General features: G+C 42.1%; 1 protein-coding gene across 4 annotated transcripts in view; it reads left to right on the top strand.

Annotated features, from left to right (window-relative positions):
- The window catches only part of FYN (FYN proto-oncogene, Src family tyrosine kinase), a 139334-nt gene that overhangs the window by 47911 nt on the left and 68165 nt on the right, over positions 1-23258 (top strand). For all 4 annotated transcript variants that reach the window (XM_032101501.1, XM_032101498.1, XM_032101500.1 and 1 more), the window contains exon 2: positions 12811-12881. The gene's annotated coding sequence lies outside the window, so the exon portion shown is untranslated. The remainder of the gene's footprint in view (positions 1-12810; positions 12882-23258) is intronic.

Below are 23258 nucleotides of genomic sequence, written 5' to 3'. Positions count from 1 at the left end.
AAGCCTTGAAAGCTTTGCAGGGCTTTTAGGAAGCTTGTAATTGCTCCACTGTGAATCTTAGAGTGAGAAAGAACTCGCCCAGGAGGAAAACGTCTTCTCTTACTGCTCATGCAGTGGAAACTCTATGGACATAAATGGTCCCAGCTGTATCATATGCATCTGTCACTCTGCAGGTTTTTATTTTCTTCCTTTTACACGGTCCTGGAAGTTCTCTCTTTGGGAGAAGATTTTCAGTTTCCATTTAAATCCATTTCTGCATTTGACTATCTGATGCTCAGTCCATGTCCCTTCCCCCTCTTCATATGAAATGGAAGCCAATGAGCTGTTGAAATTTTAACAGAGCTGAAAGATGTGACCCAGAGGTGTCTGTCCGGAAAAGGGAAGTGCTTTGGTGTTCAGGCAGTTGATAAAACACATGTGTTTATGAGGAACCATGCTCTCCCTTCCTTTTTGTCCTTTTGTTAAAATGTGTCCATCTGCTTGTGGAGACTGCTGTTTTCACTCCCCATACACGTGTGTGACAAGGTCAAATACAGATCCCTTTCTTGATACCCTTCCATGCATGAGGTGCTTCAAAGTACTTGTAGCTCTGTGCATGGGTGGGTTAGAAGTGGAGCAAGCAGTGGATGGGCACGTGTGTAACGTGGGGAGAGGAAGCAGACCAAATACACTGGTTGTCATCCCGGGTGAAAACTGCAGTGCATGGTGAGCAGGGCAACTTGACATGCCAGGTAGCATTTCTGCACAGTCTGCCCAGCTGCAGTGCCAGTGGCTTTGTGGGACTGTCGTGGTCCCAAATTCTATTGACAATTTGCCATCTGATGTAAAAGTATATGCAAGAGAAAGGCACCTGATGTTTTTATCATGTACGGTTTGGGTTTAAAATATGACTATTGATTAGCTGCTGATGATTGTGTTTACTGTTGAAATCGTCACAACTGGCCTTTGCAGCAGGTCCCAGATGGTGCAAATGGTTTTTGGAGGGGAAATTAATTAGCTGGCTTGCATATTCAAAAGAAAGAGGAAAAAAAAATCTCGTCTCTCTGTGGCTCGAAGGCGTGCATCCCTCTTTTTTCCATAGGATTGTTATGGATATGTACTTCCAGGGATTGTACCGTCAGCCTGTACCATTCATACATTTTGTAGAGTTCATAATCAAGTGTGTTCATGGCTGAAAGTGGCGCACGTGCTGCTCTGAATGATCCTTCTCAGATGTCTCCTGCTTCTGGTAACCCACATTCTGCAGCTGGAGGCTGCGCTCCAGGCATCGCATGAATGGTGCGTCTTGTGTTTCAGCGAGGCGGAGTGAACTTGATTCTAGGTCAAAATCAAATGTGACATTTCCTAAATGCATGAGTCCAGACTAGTTACAGCACTAAAAAGCGGAGCCTGTGAGTGCTTTCTGTGTGTTGTTTCTCAGTGATTTACAGTCTATTTTACTCGAGGTGGAAGGGATGTTGAATGTGGGTTTATTATTCTGGTTACACCTGCAAAACTGAGAGTAGGGAGAAAATAAACCAGTGTCACTTCATCACAAAGGGGTGCAAAAGACCTACCCTTACAGTACCAAAAATCCACTTTTGTTGTTCCATGGTGAGGGTATCCTGTTTACAAACAGTGGCCTAGAGAATACCTGCCAGCACAGCTCCTCAAATCCACAGCCTGCTTCTCTCTGCTCCACTCTTCTTCCTCACAGTCCTCACAGGCACAGCGAGAGAAGGCAGTGACCCAGATGCGCTGCTCTGAAAGTGCCATTTGTTTCCAGCACTCAGCATGCTGGCAGATTTGACACATGGCTACACATGCATCCATCACTGGACCAAAATATGCATCTCCCGTGCTGTTAAGGAGTGTTGTATCAGATGAGCCACTGCTGACAGGGCCAGTAGCTGTTCACACATCCTGTGAGGTGTGTGGCAGTGTGGGTGCATGGGACACCTGCCCTCCGAGTGTGGAAGGATTTGTTGAGCTGCATGATGCAGTCCTGGTGCTAATTTTTTTTTTGACTGCTTAAACTTTCCAGGGGGTTAGCAGGCAAGAATTTTGTCACTAAATGCTTTGTTACCAGTCATGCTACAAAAAAAAAAGGAGGAAGGCCTTTTTCCACTTCTGTTTTTTGTCGGGGAGTACAGGGCTGTGTTCTTTCTCTTCTCCTATTCTGACTACAGCTTTATCTCTGATTCCTTTGCATACAGACAAGGCTGTTATATGTATAGATGCAAATATGTGTTTATACAAATGCGCATTTACACAAATATGTATATGTATAATCATCAGAGTCATAGATATGTAGATATATAAGGTTGTTTAGACTGGAACATAAAACTAGTCCTCTCTCCCCTCACCCAAGCTATAACCTCAATTAATCTTTCTTCACTTCTTTGTGGATACCAAGCCATCAAGTCTCATTCAGCCTGACTAAACAGATATCCATTGATACCTCCCTTCCTCCCTCCACCTGCAGCTCTTCCCATTATCTCACACTGCTGTTGCCATGGACAACATCAGTGTCCCTTAGCCAGGCCAAAATCTGTCCATCTCTCAGTTCCCTCTGTCTTTACTCTGTGATCAGCAGATTCTTCTTGCATACCGTCTCTTAATAAATGCCCTCTGCTATCCACATCACGCAGTTGAAATTCACATCTAAGCACTCATTTGTTGTCTTGAATTACTGCAACATCCTTTTCTCTGGCATCTTCAAATTATAATTCCATCTGTCCAGAATGTCTTTACAAAAGGAATTTGTCCCATTTCCTCATTTTTTAGCAGTATAACCTTCCCTGTGCACTCCTCTACTGATTTCATCATGCAGCACAAGGTGCCTATCTTTATCACCAAAGACCCTCCCTTCCTCTCTACTTCCCATCTGTCAGCCAGCTCTAAGAGGGCATCTTTCTCCTCCAGCCTCCTGTGATGTCTGTCTCTTCCAGTGCACACAAGTTGCTTTCTGACATGTCGTTACAGATTTTCTGCTGACCTAACCCAGCCGGTTAATATCGGCAGGACTACTTTCTTCTTTTCCTTTAGGTCTCTCCTTTAAAATGTTCTCTTTTTGTCTGGGATGCAGGCAATGTAGAGCAGCTCACCACCCATCTTTGGCTTTCAGAGTGCAGCACTTGCACAAGTAGTAAGCACTCATTGTAATTTTAAACTTTACTGAGATTAAGGCCCTAACCAGCATCTCCTGTCATTGCAGGCTTTTAAAAATAGGCTCAACATGCACAGTAATAGCAGCGTTGTAACCATGGCAATGCAAGGAAGGCAGGGTTTGCCGGCAGGCATCTTACCAGACCAACTGGCGTGTCTGAGGGCTGGACCAAGGCAACACAGGGGAGAGGGGAGAGGTTTCAGGCTCAGGAAGGGACTGTGAGCCCCAAAGCACATCTGTTTTTCCACAGCTGGGTCAGGTGGCCTAATAAAAAGAATAACATAAGTGTAGTTGATCCTGCCTTGAGCAGGGAAGCCACCTGGATGGTCATTTGAGGTCCCTTTTAATCCTGTAGGTCTGTTTTAATAGGAAGAGCTGCCTTTTCCTTGTCTGTGTGCTGTGTGTTCAAGTATATGCTGATCTTCTGGTTGCTGATACCAACAGAAGGTCTCTGAATATCAAGAAACCAGAACATCCTCATTAAGGATCTTCTTGGAGGATAGGAGAGTAATATATCGCTCTTTGAGCAGAGGCTGGCTTTGTGCAGCAATAAAACATGAATATTAAACAGGAAATCAATGACACTTCTGAAACATGTCTGAGACAGAAATCCAGATGCTTTATGGGGATATAGGCCCTTAAGCCTTATGTCTATGCTATCTTTAATTTTTTTTTTAAAGCTGAATCGGCACAGTCGGTGGTGTAAGAGGGGGGCATAGCAAGAGAAAAACCAGATTTTTTAGCCTAGTTTCCTGAGGAAGTGGGGGTTAGGCTGTTAACTCAGTGTGTTTGCACATCAGTCCTGCTCTTTATAAGTTTGCAGGCTGTCTCCAGCCAGGGAGGGGCCTTCAGGGGCAGCATTTGACTTCCCGGCTCTTTCTCCAGTGCATTCGCTGCTGCAAGGAGATGGGCTGGCTGTGGTGGCAGCAGGAGCAGGGTACTGCAGGCACCCCTGGAGCAGCTGAGCAGTGGCTGCAGCGGGGCTTACACACTAAAAGTGACTGGGTACCAGGCATCTGGGGCTATGGGAGAGCCAGGATGCTGTCTGGGAAGGACTCTCGTTGTAAAGTTAGCATCATGAGTCCAGATGAGTTGGAAATTCAGTTTCATTAGTTCCACTGATCAGGCATTTGCTTAATCTTGAAAAACAAAAGACAAAAAAAAAGTAGGTAGGTTATACTGAATAGTAATGACATTTTAAATCCTTAGAATATTTCAGCAAAATAAATGCTTTTGTGTGGCTTCTGCATTGCAAAGAGGTTTATATTAAAGTAGCACAATCCTGGAATTACATGAGCCTTGTGTTTGTTCTGGTTCACCCTGGAACACTTGCTTTCTGAGGGAAAACCTGATGTCTTTAAGGGCAGTGTGAAAGACTTGATCTTGAGCTTGAGGCTGAAGCATTGCATCAGTGCAAAATCTTTTCATTCATAGTTCTAGTGTGTTGTCCTGAGAATTTAATTTCCTGTTTGCACTATGGGAGAGTCTTTTTTGGAAGCCACTAGAGAGGAGGGTTGGTTGTTTAGGGTGTTTTTTGAAAATAAATTGTCAAAATACAGTAATTTTTTGTGGTGGGTCCTTTTATTTATTTATTTATTTTATTCCCTGGATATAGAACCCAGCAACATGAAGTCTCATCATTAAAGTAAGTAAATAAATAATCAGTGAAGTAATGAGGGACAGCTCTCTTTTTTTCCCCCCCCACTTATCCCCATCCTCAGCCCATTGGTGATTTTTCCTAGGTTTTGCAAAGATACTTCTCAGATTTAAAGCTTATATTCCCTTCCATTTTGTCTTGTGTGACAATGAAGGACCTTATTTATTTTCTTGACTTGTCTCACTATTAAAAAAAATAAACCAGATAGTCAAGATTTTTGTTCTTCTATTTCCAGTACTCTTGTTTATTTTGAAACTTCCAGAAAGAGATAAGAACAGCTTAAGAAAAATGCTCTCCAGAGTAATCCTTTAAAGAGCAGCAAACAAACACTGCAGATTGGTCCTAAAGGCTGTGCTTCCTTTCTGGGGAGGGAAGGGAGGTGGGGAGAGAGGATGTTTTCTTTTTAGCTGTGCTCTAATCATCCGATCTGGGATTTGATAAGATCCACAAGTCTGAAACTGCTGCCTCCTCCTGTCTTCCCCCTTCCTGCCTCTCAGAAGATTAAAGTGAACATGGCAAAAAGGAAGCAGTTTATTTTCAGCTTGTTGTAGTTAATAATTAGTTTACAGTGCAGCATTCCCATTGTTTGTATTCTAATCGTGTTGCTATATTCTTTTCTTACACTGTTTATTTTTCACATCACGGGCCTTCTTTGATACAGAAATAGGTTTACAAATAGTCCCTTCTTGCAATATTTCAGCCTCTTTTCAACGTTTTTGTATTTCACATCAGGAAGTGTGACACATGAAGTAGGTGGAGTAGTTTCTGCAAAGACTCGCCTTGCCTGCCCCCCCAGCTTGTGGGGTGCAATTGCAGACTGGGCCGTGCTTTCTTTTCACTCCCTGACAATTTGGAATTACACTAGTTAGGAAAACCACAATAGGAAACGATCAAGCCATTAAAGTATTATATGTACAAGATAGAAGTATTATTTGGCACACTCAAAATTAGCTAAATCCATGTATTGACTGAACTACAAGAAGTCCTTAGTAAACACCCCGAGTTTGTCCTAAGAGACACTCGTGCTGAATTCTTTTAACCTTTAAAGCCTTGAAGTAAATTTGCCAGGACTTTGAGACTGTGTATTCCCATGTGTGTATTTTCTATGATTTCTTGCACAATGGGAATGGCTGACATTATGGGTACTATAATATTGCAGCACTAGCATATATATTCTATATATATTCTCTATGTATGTGTTCACTGTATGTCAGGGAAATAATGTCCTTAATTGAAACATTGCACACTGATCAAAGCACAAAAATATTTATTGTATAAGTAAGATTCTCTCTTAAGGGGGAAGGGGAAATTTGTTTATAATAACAATTGCTTATAAAAGCAAATTTTTGTATACAAAACAACTACATTTGCATTGCAATGTAATTGCACTTCTAAATGGCCTTTACTGCTTCTCCAGAAGGTTTGTAAATACACTGTTTAGTCAGTTTCTGCTAAAGGTCCTTCCGGGTCAATCCTGTATCTTCAGAAGGAAAGCATTTTCTTCTTTGAGACAAACTGGAAAATCAATTATTAAAACAAAAGCTTCTGAAACCTTACATTATGCATGGGGTTTTTTCCCTTTGCTGTCTTTTTTAACTTTCATAATGACGCGAGTGCTTATTTCTGGCCATAGAAGTGTTTCACTAATGCCGCTGGGATGCTGGGCAGGTAAGGATGGGCAGGCTGAGGGAGAGGGATGCAGCACTGGCTCTAGCCACCATGTCCCTGCATTACTGGCTGCCTGTGCCCTCCCTCAGCTCCAGAGATGCCCAGCAGCATTTCTAGGAGCCAGCTGAGAGGGATGAAGAGTTCAGTCTATTTTTAGGACTATGGTTTCCATTCATTTATTTTTTAAAAAATTGTTTGGGGCATAGTACTTCTCATTTTTCTGCAAAGAGAAATGCAAGTACTCTTCCCATAATTAATGAAGTAATTTTTCTACTATTTCAAGAACTAAAGTATGCTGCTACAATCACATGCCCCTCGATGTAGCACTCTCAGTCCAAGTGCTGGCTCCATACTGAGCTTGCTAATAGCTAATAGCTTCCCCTGTGGATTGCTCAGCCCCCATGGCTGCTGACGGCCTCCTGACACAGGCACAGGCAGTTCCAGGGGGAGACTGAGGTGCACACAGCACGTGCTGGCTTTCGGCTTACACAGAGCTGCACACTTGCTTCTCTCCCCAGCAGTGAGGATGACCAGGGGTGCCACAGGTTTGGGGTTCTTCTCAGAAAAATTTCATAAGGCAGGATTTAGGAATGGGCCATGAGCGCCATTGCGATTGCCTTTCTGTCGCCAGTGGCTTCACTGTGTCGTTCTCCACATGCTCACCATAACCACCAGCTGTCCCACTGAGGTTTCTTAATGCTATTGGCATCTTTTGATTCTTTGCATCTGCGTCTGCTGGGTCTCTGTACACATCCACACTCTCTGCCTGTACTGGCGCTTTCCATGCAGAGTTCTTGGTTGGATGCTGCCACGTTTCCAGATCCCAGCTTTATGCTTTCAGCTCTCTCTTACAAAGCAAGCTGATGCCTGGAAAAGGAGTTGTGAATGAAGATTTTGTTTAGTTTATCCAGCTTGAAAGTAGAGAAAAGGGAAAGGTACTAATATCACCAATACTGAGCTGTCAATATCGAGGGGCTTGAACTGCCTGTATGAGGGGCACAGCCCAGGGTGAAGGAAAGCAAGCAGCCTGCTTTGGCAGGGCTAGGAGCCGCAGAACATGGGGGCCAGCTGACAGCAGCATGTCTGCTAAAGATAAGTCAATATACCCAGTGTGTGAGGAGATTGAAGTGTCACAGAGAAGAGGCAGTTCAGCTTTTGATCCTTAGAACAGTTTGTGAGTTTCTTTCTCTTTATAGCTCCATTTTATTAAATCAGAAAAAGTTCGAGCAAAGCCTCAGTGTTTTCCTGGTGTTTTCCTCCCACGTTTCCTGTTTCTTAAGACTTGTTGCCACTGCAGTGGTGACTTGGCATCTGAGTTCCTTCTGCTCCAAATGGAAAGGGCAGACGTGTTTTTAGACAGGAACAAATTTGATGGTGCAGACAAACATTCTTGTTTTGAAACTACTAAACTACTTTTGAACTCCTTTAATAGAGGGACCTAGTTATCCTTGTTTACATCCTGGATGTGCGGAAGCTTTACAGTAACTGTTTTAGAAATCCAGTGACTTTCACATGAAAAAATGCAGGGTGCCTGTCCCATAGCCGCTATCGTCTTTCCAAGTTCTGGCACTGTTGCATGGGAGGACGAACCACCAGAATAGTGGTGTCTTAGTATTAAGTCTTCTAATGGTGTTTTGGGTTGGTTTTTTTCCCTTTGCTGTTGTCTGGGGTTGTGTCTGGGCTCATTGCAAGAGCAGATTTTGGTGGGAGTTCCCTCTTTCTGCCCTCAGCTCTCTCTTCCCCTGCCTGTTGATGACCGGGCTTTTTCATATCATGTGCCAGCTATCTGGGACCTTACTTGGAAAAGGGGTAGTTTCAGGCTAACAGGGAGGCTTTTGTCTCTGTGTAAGAACAAGCCTGTAAGCGTCCCTTAAACTTTAAATGTTTTATTGTTGGAAAACTTTCAGATGTTCACAGGATAAGGGCTCTTTATATGTAATCTGGCATTGCACAGAAAAGGATTACTTTATGTAAGTTAAGATGTGCAGTTCCTTTATAAACTGGCTGTGTAAATTCAGCATGTAGGAGATTGTTTTTCTCCTTCTGTTTAATGTTGCCTTTAGAAGGGATTTCTTGTTTTTGGTCAGCTGGAGGTTTTTTTGGTTGGTTGGTTTTTGGTTTTAGTAGGGTTACAAATCTTAGGTGGTGGGAATGGGTAGAAAATGCTGCATGCACCCCATTAAAAACTGAATGTGTATGCTTCCATAGATTTGTTGAAACAGCAGTGTCAGCAGAGTCCTGGGTAACAGAATCCTCAACCGGTCTGAAACGGGTAACTCAAGATTGTTAGAGGGCCCTAGTAACCTACTACTGAAAAGTACTTTCTGGACCAATTCATGGCCCAAAGTCTGTGTGGTATGATGTACTTGTAACGTAAGCATGACTGACATTGGAACAGATGAAAAGGCAGGCTGTTACTCTGAAGACTAACTAACACTTTCTTTACAAAGTGGATCCAGTTCATTTACTGGTTAGACATCCTGATCCAGACACGTTCCTTTGTAAACTGTTCAGCATGAAAAACTTCAACTTCCCAGTTTTTGCCAAGTAAAATAGCAGCCCAAGCACCAGGAATGCCTGCTTCTACTTGAGGTTTGAAAAAACAGCAGCAGAAGCATGTTGCTAATAGAAAACTGACAGATGTTTATAATTATGTAGATTTTCCTCTGTGTTTGAGTACCATAAACTCAATTGCATTTGAAAAGTATGTAAGACCACTTATGACTTCAACCAGCCACTTCCTCCAGCTGTGTGAAACTCATATGAACTGCAACATGTACCAGACCAGGCCCCTCGGTGTGGCTGTTTTTATGCTTTCAGTCGTGTTATTATCTGTTTTCAATGGTGGGTAGATTATCACTGAACAGTTTTTGCTTTAGTGAACAATCAGGAGTTTAGTGTGTTCACATCTAGGGTTATTTGCAACACACTTGATCCAAAGATCCTTGAAGTTGGTGGGTGCTGATGGATTTGGGAGTGCAGGCTTGAGAAAAAAATGACTTACCTTGTCTGTTTTCAGTGATTTCTCTTTTGCCAGTAGTAATAAACTTAACTGTGATCCCAGTGTGAGCTGACAAAAACACATCTGAAAGCTGATGAGGAAAAATAGAGGTTGTCTCATGAAGCAGACAGTGGCATGAAACCGAACACACAAATGATGTGTAGTTATGCTACTTGCCACATTCTGTTTCACAAAATATTCTTTCTTTCCAAAAGGAAGTAATTTTTACACAAGGCTACATAAATACACTGCTGATATATATGTAACACTAGCAGGGGGATATGGGTTTTTGGTAAAAGGTGGCAGTTTGTTGAAGCTCATGCTGCCTACAGGAAAAGGCTGTTCCTGGCAGATAATAACTGTTTAGCCCCCAAAAGTGTTTTGTTTTTCTGTAATGTTTCAAATCATGTCGCTCTGAAATTCAGCCCAACTTTTCGTGTCCATTGGTGTGCTAAGGATTTCCTGTATCTTACCATGTAGGAGGAGATGCTTGGACAGCTTTCATTTGGATACTGGTTGGACAAACCTTTTGTTTCCTCTTCTATTTGTTATACTAATTGTAAAAGAAGCCTATATTGGTGTGCCTTGAGGCCTACATTACTTTATTTTGCATCTCCTATGCTATACTCTCCAAAGTCACCAGAGCTTTTCTGAAAAGGGCTCGTCAAAATTTGGAGATATGTAACATGATCCAAAGCCTTCCAAAAAAAAAGGAATATTTCCCCTACATTCTTGGGTAGAATGAAAATGATTAAGACTAAAACAGAGTTCTGTACAGGCCCCCAGACTGAATGCAAAGAAAGAGTGAATAATCTTTGGTTTACTCTGCAAGCCATGTCCAACCCCCACCCTCAATTATGCAGCAAAATACTTCCCTTCTCCCTCCCTGTTCTACCTCCAAGCCTCTCCTCTCCTTTGTAGCCAAAGAGATAGAGCACATTTTTCACCATCCTCTAAAATCAAGCAAAAGGCTTCCCCACGCTTTCTGTCATCCCCACAGTTCTGAAGATCTTGCAAGGCTAGAGATGTGGCAAATTGTGAATCTGCCTCAGATTGAATGAGACATCCCTTTCCCTAGTCCTCTTGCTAGTTTTTGTCATACATGGTCTCAGTGAAAGGCTTGGACTAGACTCCCTTGGCATGTATTAAAGCAGCTGTCTGCATTCCCGTACTGTAACAGTGGAGCTATACTGTTGGTCCATCCTTTCCATCCTTTCCTCCCTTTTACCCTAGAGTCAGCACAGGTTTCTTTTTTATTTCTTCTTTTGTTATTTTATTTTATTTTAGTCACTTTGCAAACTTGGCTGAAGAATTTCCCCAGTTTGGTTTAATCCCTGGTTGCTGCACAGGCATTTGTGCTGGGGTGAGGGAAGGAGGAAGGGAGCACTGTGGGGGCTGCATCCAGAAGCTCCACACCAGTGCTGGGGGGAGTTCAGCCCCTTTTGGCAGTGGTGCCAGCCCCTGTCTTCCAAGTATTCCTGGGACCGGCAGCATGGAGTACAGAGTTCCCTTATTTGTCGCTCCTCTGAGGAAATTATTAAATCAGTCTCATGATGTAGAAGAAAATAATGAGCTAATCTGGAGTTGAGGTGCCGTTGGATTGTTTTGGACCTGGCTCTTTTCTCAAGCCTCTAACTTTTCTGCATGCAGATTTTATCCAATTAGTTCGGAGGCAGAAGTAGAGTTTCTTGACTTGATTTTTTCTTTCCAGGCCAAATGCCTGCAAGCTAGGGAGGGAAATGGATGGCACTGGAATAATAACCACCTTCCCTGAGTTTGAGCAAAGCAGTTAAGACCCACTTTTTTTTCAGTGTTTTCATAAACTCTGCCAAGCTGTACAAAAGGTGGTGGGAGAGGAGGGGGTGTTCATTTTTTTTTTCTTTATTTCTTGATATGCCCACTCTTCTTCTCAACTGCTAAACAGAGAAAGCAAACAGAGAAGATGCTTACGTTTGTACTTTTTTGTTAAAAAATGTCTGTTCCTAAAATCTCTCACAACAGCCTCCTCTGATTTGCAATGATGCCTTTTTTTTTCTTTTCTCCCCACCATGAACCCTCCACTCAAATGAAGTCTGAGCTTTATAATATCAGATGTCTGCTTGCTAATCAGGACTTAGAGTAATGTGATCCAGTTTCCACGTTTTAGAGGAATATTTATTCAGTTATTCCTTAATAGAAGTTTTAATTTCGTAACTGCTTTTCATGTAATGATGACCAGTAAAAATCATTTGATTTAAGAAGCCATTCCCCTTTTTTTTCCTGTTTATGCCTACAGCATCTTTCAGGAGAGGTGCTGGCACAAGACTTGCTGTTTCTGCAGCTGAGGCAGGTTTTCACGATCAGTAGTGCAGGGTTCCAAGTCATCTCTGTATAGCTGTAAAGTTACTCATCCAGCAGTAATTTCACAGATACCTCTCTGGTGGAAAGTTCAGCCATGTACTTGGGGGAGAATGGGACTTAAAAGCAGTTCAAATTTAGTCTGGCTTCACTGGTGTGGACACCTGGGCACTGAAAATTGTGTTCTTCTCCATTTGCTGCACAGTTACCACTCCCAGCCCTGAGCACCAGCAGAATCCTTGCTCCTCCATCTTCTAGGAGTTTACAAACTAAATGTTTTAACGTCATTGTTAGTCTGTGCTCCACAAATTATTCTTTCAAAGATTTTTGCCTCAAGGAAAAATAAGGCGTAGCTGTCATTTGAAATTTACTCAGGGTTGCCAAAATGATGGCATTTGTCACTTTTGCTCTCCATCTTCTTTAAATGGGCCCTAGTGTGTGTCAAGCTGGATATTGTGTTGGCTTCCTTCTTCTCCCTCTTTGTTCTCCTAGAGAATGCTGAGTAATTAATACAGCCTAAAAATGTAGTGTGGCACAAGCCCTTTTTTCCCTTTGTGTAGTTTTCAAACAAGGAGGTTGTCATGAACCTACGTGCATCAAATTCCAAAACCAGTTTGTTAAAACAAAATCACTAAGAGTTACTGGGTTGACCAATTTTTTTTAGGGTTGGATCTAAAATAATTGGCATGCTTCCTGTGTGCTTCTGTGCATTTCATGTTGTTGACCTTGTCTCCCTGAAGTCTGAATAGCCATCATGTCAGTGATAGTGATGTTTCTGAGCAGTCTGAGGGAGTCCTGCAATTATTTTAATATTTTGCATAATACCAGTGGAATTCAATAATTAGTTGTGAAGGTTCAAATCAAATTACCCCCTTCCCTAAACCAGGAAAAAGGGTGGAAGTTGGTGATAAATATCAGATAAATTGAGAAAAAAGTGTAACATAATTTGTTGTGTTTCAGCCACTAATTATTTCTTTCCCTTTCTCTCTTATTTTGCAGGGTATGTTTTCGAGCCAGTTGTGAGGAAATGTGGTGAATGTAAACTTGCTCTGTTCAGGGGGGAAACTGTGGTAAGTGGTGCTGTCTTGATCAATTCTGGTTTTCAATGAGAATTTCGGAAAGATTGTTTTAGCTTTTTTCAGTCTTAATTTTTTTTTAGCTCTGGAAAATACAGAGATAAGTTGATTATATGTGTTGTTCTTCCTCTGGTATGGAGACTCGCAGTATTAGAAGCACTGACAGAGAACAGCATGCTGGGCCTCAGGGCGAGGAATGTGTTTTCATTTGCTCCAGTGGCATCTGCTTATTGTGTTTGTAGCTGTTCCATTCTGCTGAAGAGTGGTTGAGCTGAAACCTAGAGCAGAAGAAATAAAAAGGCCTAATTTAAAAACAAGGGGTGCAAAAAAAGCGTACTAGCTGTGTAAGAGATCAGGAGCAAAAGTCATGCAGAGGGAGCACATATTTCCCAAAGTGGTGGGGATGTCCAGTCGCTCTACAGTCTTTCCATCTCTTCCCAGAATGTCTGACTGGCACCCTTGTCATGTCATGTGGAACTACGATGGTTTGCTTATGTCTGAGAGATAAGGAGGTAGTTAATGTGTGCTACACCAGTTTCCTTATTCCTCCTTTCCATACCACGTGACAACCTTTGCTGCTTGTCTGACTGTACTGTATACAACACTTCCAGAGGCATCAGCTTCCAACAGGCTTCTGGTCCTCAGTGCTCTGGGAATATGGCACATCGTGTGTCTGTGCTGCTGAGTTGCACCACTCTGAAGTAGAAGGAGACAGAGAAGAGCAGGAAGGTAATTAGTGACATGTCCCAACTAGAGGGAAGTAATTCAGAGAAAGCTCTTCCAACCTGGAAAAAATAAAGGCAGCAGATCTGGAGCAGTTCGTAGGCTCATCTTGCCTTTCCCTCTAGGAGACTGTCAGTATACACAGTTCTGGATAGTACCAATCAATCATCCTTGGGAAAAGAAACATGTCAGCAGAGGACTTTGTCCATGCTTTCCCTTGGTCAAGCAGGGTTTGGACTGGTGCTTTTTCTTTGGGCAGAATGTGCAGATTGCAGATGAAAACTGGCTTATTCTCCACTGGCAGAAGACTTCAGAGTTAGATAGCCTGCAGGGTAGAAAACTGAAAATCAAAGACTGGCTCTGTGAGAACACTTGTTCTTTTCTACAATTTAAAACTCCCCAGATGTTGTTACATCATACAGAAAGATCTGGATTAGCTAGCAGATGTTTAAATGTAGATTGCTGCCTTCTGCAGAACATATACTCCTAGAGATAGAAAAAGATAGGATAGTCAAGCCCAGAATTGCACAAAGAACCTGGCCAAATGAGAAGTCCTGCACAATTGTACCTGAGTAAACCCTACTGCAGCTCATTCTTTTAAGTTATTTCCTCTCTTCGGATCAGCTTTTCTGACAATTTTGCGTGTTATAAGTTTGCATCTATATCCCTGTGAGAAATACAAACAACAATTATTTAACTAGAATTTGGTTGTAGGGCCAGAGATGAGCCACAGGCCAGAGCATGTGTTCATTAGTCCATGAGGTTTTGTGGTGACTTCCACAACATGTTGTGACTTTAACTACCAAAGAGGATAGGATCTGTATCTAGTTTTCTTTTTGGTGGTAGTACTGATACTTTGATCCAAAAAGTTGTCCAGTGTCCTTACAGACTGGCTGAGCTCTGTGTGGGATTTGACAAAGTTCACAGGTGAAAGAGGAGAACTATTTGGAAATAGTGATGCTGTGTAACATCAAGGAAAAAAAAGTTTATCAGCAGACCCAGTAGTCAGATGGTTGTGTTCTAATTTCCCTTCAAAGATGCTTCAGCTGAGACTAGCCTAGTCTCCATGGCTGACCTTAATAAGAGAGCATAGTTCAAGACCAGCAAGACAAAAGAGACAGAAGAAGCATGCTTCTTAGAGTCATGGAATAATCCTGGTTGGAAAAAACTGCCAAGAAACTGCCAAGAAGCTTGTATAAACTGTTGTCTTGTCCAAACCCCCACTTGAAACAGGTCCTATTAGGTCAGGTTGCTCAGGGCCTTGATTTTTAAAATCGAGGGCTGGAAACTCTACAGCACTTATGGGCATCTGTTATGTCTGACCATCCTCAGAGTGAAAAAAGTGCTTTTTTGTTGCTTCTTGCTGTTGTTCACTGTCAGTCAGCGCGAACTCTGCATCTTCTCTGCCTGTGAGAGGGAAGTCTTGAAGAAGATCTCAAAATCAGGGAAGTTGCTTCTTGTGGCTCCAAGGAAATGTGTTATCATGCAGATGCAGTAAACTTGCTAGTGAGGGGAAAAAAAAAAAACAAACACAGTTTGGTTCACAGAGGTTCTACTTGGGCAATGTTTCTCAACCTGTGGTTGATGTTCAGACTTGAAGAGCATGGCTGCTTGACTTGGTTGAATTTTGACATGTGGAAGAGGATTAGCTGACCAACTGATGCACCTGAAAACTGCCAGCTTTCCTGACTTGCTTAGTGATGTAAGTCAATGAAAAGAGGCACTTGTCAGTGCTGGGTTGTAAACATCCTGGAATTTCTTCAAGTCAGTCTGGAGCTGGGTTTGTGCTCCAGGATTTTGCTCTAGAATTTGTTTTCTTGCAGCCATTAAAATACATAAACAGAGTGCAAATTTTGTTTGTTTTCACAGCTGTTCTTTTCACTCTTCCCACTTCACACTTCTTGCAACATCTTATTTTGAGGTAGAATAATCAGGGACCTTGAGTTTCTCATATGTAAGGATCTCTGAAATATCTCTGACCCCACTGTGTGTTTGCCTATGGCATTTCAAATTCCCAGAGAGTTTAAAAACAATTGCAAAAAATATAAGACAAGGAAACAGTTTTGCCCAGCCTCTGTTCCTACCCTACTGAATCCAAGAAGTACTGGACATCAAGAGGACGTTTTGAATTTATCTTGACATAGCTCAGAGGTTCAGCAGTTATTTGTTCATCTTGTATCAAAGTCCTCGAAAAGGTCATGCAGCCTCTATTATCAAAAATTCATAATGGATTTAAGAGCTGATTAGAGACATATACTTGAATGCTGGGAGGGGAATCTTGGCTGAATTTGAAACTCCCTCAGCTAAGCTGATGACAGTGTGAGAAGACCCTTCATTTGATGAGATTTCTGTAAAGCAGCCTTGTGGGTGTCAGAGCAGATATTCATGTGGCACTGTAGGTTTGCTTTGACCACGGCATGTGGAAGGCGGTCACAGAACGGCCACCCTTCCACATCAGATCCTTACACAACTGCAGGAGTCACGAGAAGCCTGACTGATGTAGGACAGAAAACCTTGGGGTGATCTCTGTTTATTTCCCACAGTCACACTGCTCTTTGCCAGTCCACACTCCCCTGGAAGCTCTTGCCTTTCGTAACAGTTTTTGTATTTCTAAGTATGACTTGCACTGTACAGTTTGGGGTTCTGTCTGTGTCCATCTAGACCCTGCAGCTGGTTACAGCCATCAGGATCGGGGGAGGATAAAGCTGCGAAGTGAATTGAGGGCCTGCTGTACCATAAACCTGACCTGCATCTTTCTGTGCCGGGTGTGCCACCATGCACTCGTCCATTCCCTAGAGATTTCCCGGAAGAGCTGTGAATGCTTCAAGCACAGGCCTTGATGTTGAATGTGTGTCTCAGGGCCTGGGAGTCCATGGCTCTTTTCCCTCTGAATTTAGGCAGGGATACATTCCCAGGCTGAGGGCTTTTTGATGTTTCAGCTGAAATCTGAGATGCTTTGCTTCTATTTGCACACTTCTTTGTAGACTAGAAGCAACTGCACATTTTAAACAATGGTTTCAATTATTTCTAGTAGCTCAGATGTGTCAAGGAAAATTTGGATTTCGGCTGCTAAGACGCTCGTCTGCTATTTTGGTCCCCCCCCCCCCCCCATTAGAACAGTCAATTTTTTCTTCTCTCTTTATTTTAAGGAGAAAAAGAAAAAAAAAAAAGCAGGTAATGACTGCTTTGATTTTAAGAAATTATATAAAAACAAAATTTCAGCATCTTTACACATAGAAAATTTGTTTGCCTTTAGAAAGATTGTGATGCCCTGTTCATTCCTCGGTGTCCAATTTGTATGGTACAATTATTTATATCCCTGATGTCTACCAAAAATGCTATTGCATTTCTCTTGGTAATTCTTCACACTTGTCAGGTTTCTGACAGAAAGTGTTAGAGAGCAACTATGTATTATCCGTGCTCTCACTACAAAAAAACCCCTGACTTTTGCTTTATTACCTGTATTCTGCCATACCCACAAGAGGATTTGCCTGAGTCATTAGCTGTTTTCTGTAATTAGGGCTGACCTGGTGCATTTTGGTCCTATTTCTAGCAGCTTTTAGTTTTCTGAAGTCAGTAATTTGGGCACCGATGTGCCTCACAGTGTCCTCCTGTTACATATCTTCATTATCTGTTCCTATGGGCTGAAGATGATCTTTCTCCTTAGGAAGGAAAGTATGGGAAAGCACTTGAACATTTTTATATATTTGCGGCTTACCAAGCTTTGCTGTGCTATGCTTGTAATTCCTTCAATTTTAGTCTGTTTCTTTTCTTCCAGTCTAATCCGTTCAGAAGATGTGCATGTTGATGCTGCTGGGTGTAGTAAATGTTAAATCTGGTCCATAAGATTTCTAAGGAATGTGGTTTATCCCCTGCCCAGAACTGCATGTGTCCAGTCCCAACCAGACTGGATTTAGTCTGCTTTCTGTGAAGCATTGTTATACTTGTGTTCAGTTTATTAAATCAGATAACCCTACAGAGCGAGGTTATGTTCCAGTCTCCTGCAGAAGAGATCTTTCTACTGTCTCAGTCTCTGTAATTTTCCTACATTTCACTGGTAATTCATTTAATATAGCTTTTTCTCCCTTCCTCCCTGCCAAGTTTGAGGTGATCCAATTGTTGGAATTACTCAGCAGAAGAGAGTTGATCTGTGGGCCATCTATGTGGATGTCTCTCCTGCTGTAGCCACTAGAGAAGAAATAGGGAAGGACAATTAAAACAGCAGATGGAACAGAGCACTTCACACAGCCGTATTTCCCAGCTCTCTTGGCTGGCTCAATGACAAAGATGTTTGCAGTGGATCATGATGTTACAGCAGCTGGAATATCCATGATAGATTTAGCAAGTAGTAAATCGGCTGTGGGTTTTTTTAAATCTAGACAATAAGCCTTCCAATTGCTCTGTTGAAAGAAAAACATTACATTTTGAAAATTCAGGTGTTGCTTTACGGAGTGTTACATCCATGTTGCTCTCTTCTGTATGTGCACTGGTGCAGTTGATGCAAAAGCTCTTGGTCCATCACACGGATGTGTTTCACACCTTATGTTCCCCTTCCTTCCCTTCAGAGAACTGGATACAAACACGTACATGATTCAGGGCCATCCAACCCTTTAGGAGCTCAGAATCAGATATGGAACAGCTTGCAGCCCGTTTCATGTCCAGCTCTGATCATTTAAAGTGTACGTGAAGCTTTGAGCAGGCAGGTGCCACCCAACTGGTCGTGGGATCCTGGAGCATTGTAGGTGGGATCTCCAGGGAATTTAGTTGCTAGGAAGCATCACCTCCTTCGTGAGCTCGTGCAAATTAAGGTTTATTTTTTCAGAGGTTAGTAATTTAGTCATGTTTGGGAGTTTACTGCGGAGATCAAAACACAAAAGATTTTGCCTTGACACCTTGCACATTTATGGTCCAAATCACAAAACCTCTTGAGCTGTTCAAGGAGCGACCAGAAGCTTTTCACATGAATAAATCATTCCAGTTTCCCATGCCTTGCTTCAGAATTAGCTTGAAAAATTTTGTCTGACGTCATGCCAAAAATCCAAAACGGCAACAAAGCAAGGGAAACAAAAAAGCCTCCCAGCAGACACCCAGCATGGAGAATATTGCCAAACTTGGGTCTGTTTGTGCCAAGTTTATAATCAGGCAGCAACAGGGTCTTAGTAGGTAATGCTCTCAACCCACAGCTAATGAGCCCCGCAGCATAGGGAGTGAGAAACAGTGTAGAGAGAGCGTGATAATGCTGTGTGCGAGACACAGATCATATCTGGGAATAAAAAGAAAGGAGAGCAGGATCTCTGGGCATCAGATAAGGCCATTTCTGTGGGTATTACTCTTACTAAAGGAGTAAGTGTTGTAATGACAAATAGATCTATAGATATAGTGTAAGGCATGCGGACAGATGTAGATTTTCCTGACCTAAGTGTGCTGTATTTTGCAGTACAGCCACAGCGCTTCTTTTCTTCTATAGTTTCTTCTATGAAATACAGGAGGAGGGAGATGGTTAAAGTAATTTTCTCAAGATTAATTCTGCCTCATCAATACTTCATGGATTTAATAGATTTTAGAGTTACAGTCATTTGGGAGATTATTTTATCATCCAGGTTCAGTGGAGGTTGCTGAAACTAAGTGCAGGACAGAATGCGTGTGTGATACAGGATGCTGTGGTAACAAGCTTTAATTACTATGGGATTTGTTCAGGAGATTTCTCTGTGCTGTTTGTGAAGCTTTATGTTGGGCACTAAATACATTGCATATAGGCAAGTGATCTCTCCAACAAGAGTTTGGTGTGGATCTCTAGGCACAAGTGTCTGTTTCCGTCTCGTAGCATAAGTACTCTGCTGTAGTTCTTCATCTCTCATTATGTCTCCCTCTTGTTTAAATGCTCATCTGGCACAAACGTAATGAAACTACATATAAAGGATCATGTGGAGGAGGAGAGATCTCATTTCAGATTACCAAAGCTGAGTATTTTGGGACATTGATGTCCATATTTCAGACATTTATATTATCATTTTGCTAAGCTCAAAGATAAAAGAAAGCCTTGGGCACAATCCAGAAAAATCAAGAACAGAAACTAGTGTAAAGATCATGCATTAATGTGTGTCTTGAGAATGCCTGCAGTGCTGTATCAAAATACCCATCCCTAAATAAAAATTAAGATGGGCGGATCCCGGTGCTCAATGATGGGGGAGATTACTGCTTGAGGTGTCACACACCATTAGCTGAGGTGGAAAGCTCTGTTAGGGAGTGCTCTGTGTTGTTCTGCAGCTGCCCTGCTAGCAATGGGAAACAACATTTGTGGGCTCCAAGGGATTCTCTGCAGCCTCCACTGGTCTGGAATAGTCAGCTCTTCCCAAGACATATGATCAGGGAACTCACTGATGGTGAATTTTAGAAAATATCCAGCAAGCTTAAATTCATTACAAGTTTGTGTTTGTGTTAGCTCTGAAAACCTCAGAGCTAACAGAGGGCTTATACAGCCTTCTCATAAATAGCATTTTGTCCTGTTGACCTTTATACCTGTTCAGCACCCACCTATAGGAGTATACCTAATATAGAAAGTCATATTGCTGCTATTGTTTTTAAGAAGAGAAAATAATAAAAGATTCAGCTGTGTAAATGTCATTCCTGCCCAGCCCGTTTAGTATTACAAGACAGGGAGAAGTCTGCTTTGAAATTTTCCCTCTGGCAAAAACTTGAAAAGCCTTGAATATTGTGTGCATCCTTGATCGTGTCATGCAACAGTAGTAGTGAAAAATACAAAATCTACTATCTCATTCTGCTAGGGTTTTGAATGCTGTGCTGAGTGCTGAGCACTAGTCTTCCTAATCTAAAGGTGGTGTTGAATCCTGTAACAACCTTTCAGGAAAGCTATGACATAGCCTCCATCACGGAAACATGGTGGGATGGCTTGCATGACTGGAGTGCTGCAATGGATGGCTACAGGCTCTTCAGAAGGGCCAGGAAAGGAAGGAGAGGAGGCTTTGCGTATTAGGGAGCCTTCAGACTGTACAGAGTTGAGGATAGTGACAATAAGGTGTGGAGCACATGTCATATGAGGAGTGGCTGTGGGAGCTGTGTTGTTCAGCCTGGAGAAAAGGAGCCTCAGAGGGGACCTTATCACTCTCTATAGCCACCTGAAAGGAGGTTATAGCCAGGTGGGGGTCAGCCTCTTCTTCCAGGCAACAAGCAATAGGACAAAAGGACATAGCCTTAAGCTGCGCCAAGGGAGGTTTAGATTGGACTTTAGGAATAATTTCTTCACAGAAAGGGTGATTGGGCATTGGAATGGGCTGCCCAGGGAGGTGGTGGAGTCACCATCCGTGGTGGTGTTTAAGGAAAGGCTGGACGTGGCTCTTAGTGGCATGGTCTAGTTGAACATGGTGATGTTCGGTCATAGGTTGGACTCAACAACCTCAGAGGTCTTTTCCAACCTGATTGATTCTGTGGGGTTCTGTGATTCTATGATTTCAGACAGCACTGATTTACTGACATAAGTTTTGTGCTGTTATTTAATAGAACTGCATTTCTTACCTTGTATTTTATTTTATGCAAAATCATGATAACTATCCAGGCAGAAGGATAAAAATAGCACGAGACATTTTAGATTCTTTGTAAAATTATTAGTTAAAAATAGACATAGATGTTAAATAGAATCTGAAATGTTAACTACTTTGATCCCTGGCTAACAAACATTCCCATTCATGCAGTTAAGATGCTACATAGAAAGAAGACTCCGTGTGAAAGAAACGTCAATTGTACATGATAGAAACCGGATTTTAGGTCATCTCTTGTCCTCTTTTGCTGCTTATCAAAAGTTAAAAGTGGAACCTTTTCAGTGGGAACCTGCAACAAATTAAAGTGCGGTATGCTTTAAGCTACTGGTTGCACTGGTCACCAGTATCTGTTACTGTGAGGGGTGCTGCGTCTGGTTAGCTGTAATTGGACAAAATCATCAGTCTGGGAAAGTCCTCCTTTTCCATGATATTTGTTGCTTGTGCATGACACTTAAGAGTTTTTGTCCATTTTTTCCTCCTCTGCTAATTCCTCAATATTAGGGAATTAGTGTCTCTCTGCATGTCATTTACGATCAAACATAATCCCCTTTCCCTCTATTTCTTTCCATTTACATCCTTTGATGAGAAATATTTAGGCCACTACATGTCTTTATTCTTGTCAGACAGAGGTTGATGAAAGATCTGTTACATGAAATTCTGCGCTATCTCTAGAGCAGGGTATCTCAAAATACATGCTTAGACATATAGAAAGCAGAGACTGACAGCTGGTAGATGGTGCAGACTTCTCACTGTTTTCTACCATGGCCATTATGCCAAATGTTTCAAAACACAGGGAGACAAATTTGTGTACAAGTGAAGGGGCATATTTTTTGGCAGGGAAGACAATGCAATATCCACTGTCCTATTTCTAAGATACTCTTTATGACCATTTTGGTATCTGCTAAATGCCTTTGTAGAAGCCCAAGATCATTCCATTAGCTTTTTTAAATGATTTTTTTTATCTTAAGTTTTGCCCTCTAACTGACTGTAATTACACAGGGAAGCTTAGTTTGAGTCTAACCACTGGCTTTTTGTGTGTCATTAGATGGTGTTGGGGGATTATCGGGCACAGTTGTAAACTACAGTATATGTCTTCATTTTCTTTTTTGGATTAGACTGTTTATAAGCCAAGTGTTTCAGATGACAGAGAGAGAGCACTAGTCAAAGCTGACAAAGCAGAAGGAAAGCTTGTGTTGAACTATACGAGGTTGTTAGCAGCAGCCTTTTGCTCACCCCAAGGAAGTAGGAGCATGCTGAAGACACAAGCTACATTACTAGTGTAAAACAGAATTCTTACGTGTTGATACTGAAGTATTCATCATTCCTGTGTAGGTGCAGCATGTGCCTTCCATGTGTGTGTCACCCTGAACATGTGGTGTTGGTGTTACCCAGACACAATTACTTGTCTGGTCATGTGTGTGGAATATGCCATTGGTTACTGTCAGCAGTAGCGAATCTTGCACGGAACTGCGGCTCCTGTCGTGCTCTGAGCAGTTTCATGTGGTTTATGCTCAGCAAAAGATGTAGCACCCTTCATCTAATATCTCGTGCAGCAGTGTGCAAAGAGACTATGTATTACATAGCAGGCAAAAAGCAGCCCAGCTTGAAAACACTTCAGAAGGTGGATGGGTGTTGGGAAGAGCTCTGAGGAAGGAGCTCCGTTTCCAGGCAGAGAGAGGAAGCACTTGAGCTGCTGGCTGTGCACAGCCAGTGTCTTTGGGAAGAGTTCATGTTCACATTGGTTTTGTTAGTTTGCTTTTACCATCCAGTTTAGGTCCCCATACCTACATCTGCTTTTATCTATACTTTTCTGCATGTGTGATTTGGGTGAATGGATATGAGGCCTGAATTTTAAATTTTGTGGGAAACACAGACCTGTTACTCTGGTGCTGCAAGACCCCTTCTACAGCACTTCTAAGTTTCCAGAAATCAAAAGAAAATAATGAATCAAATGAAAATTTTGAGGCATATGTTTGATACAGCATTGAAAGTCATTTGTATTGCAGGGGACTTCTAAGAGCTGTATGAAGTATTTCTGTTATTTAACATCAATAGTTTCTATTACTGTATTAAATATTTCCCTGGTTGTGCT

The sequence above is a fragment of the Corvus moneduloides genome, chromosome 3 (genome assembly GCF_009650955.1).
Source record: "Corvus moneduloides isolate bCorMon1 chromosome 3, bCorMon1.pri, whole genome shotgun sequence".
Lineage (NCBI taxonomy): Eukaryota > Metazoa > Chordata > Aves > Passeriformes > Corvidae > Corvus > Corvus moneduloides.
The sequence above is the reverse complement of the archived record's forward strand: the minus strand, read 5'-3'. Positions and strand labels throughout refer to the sequence as shown.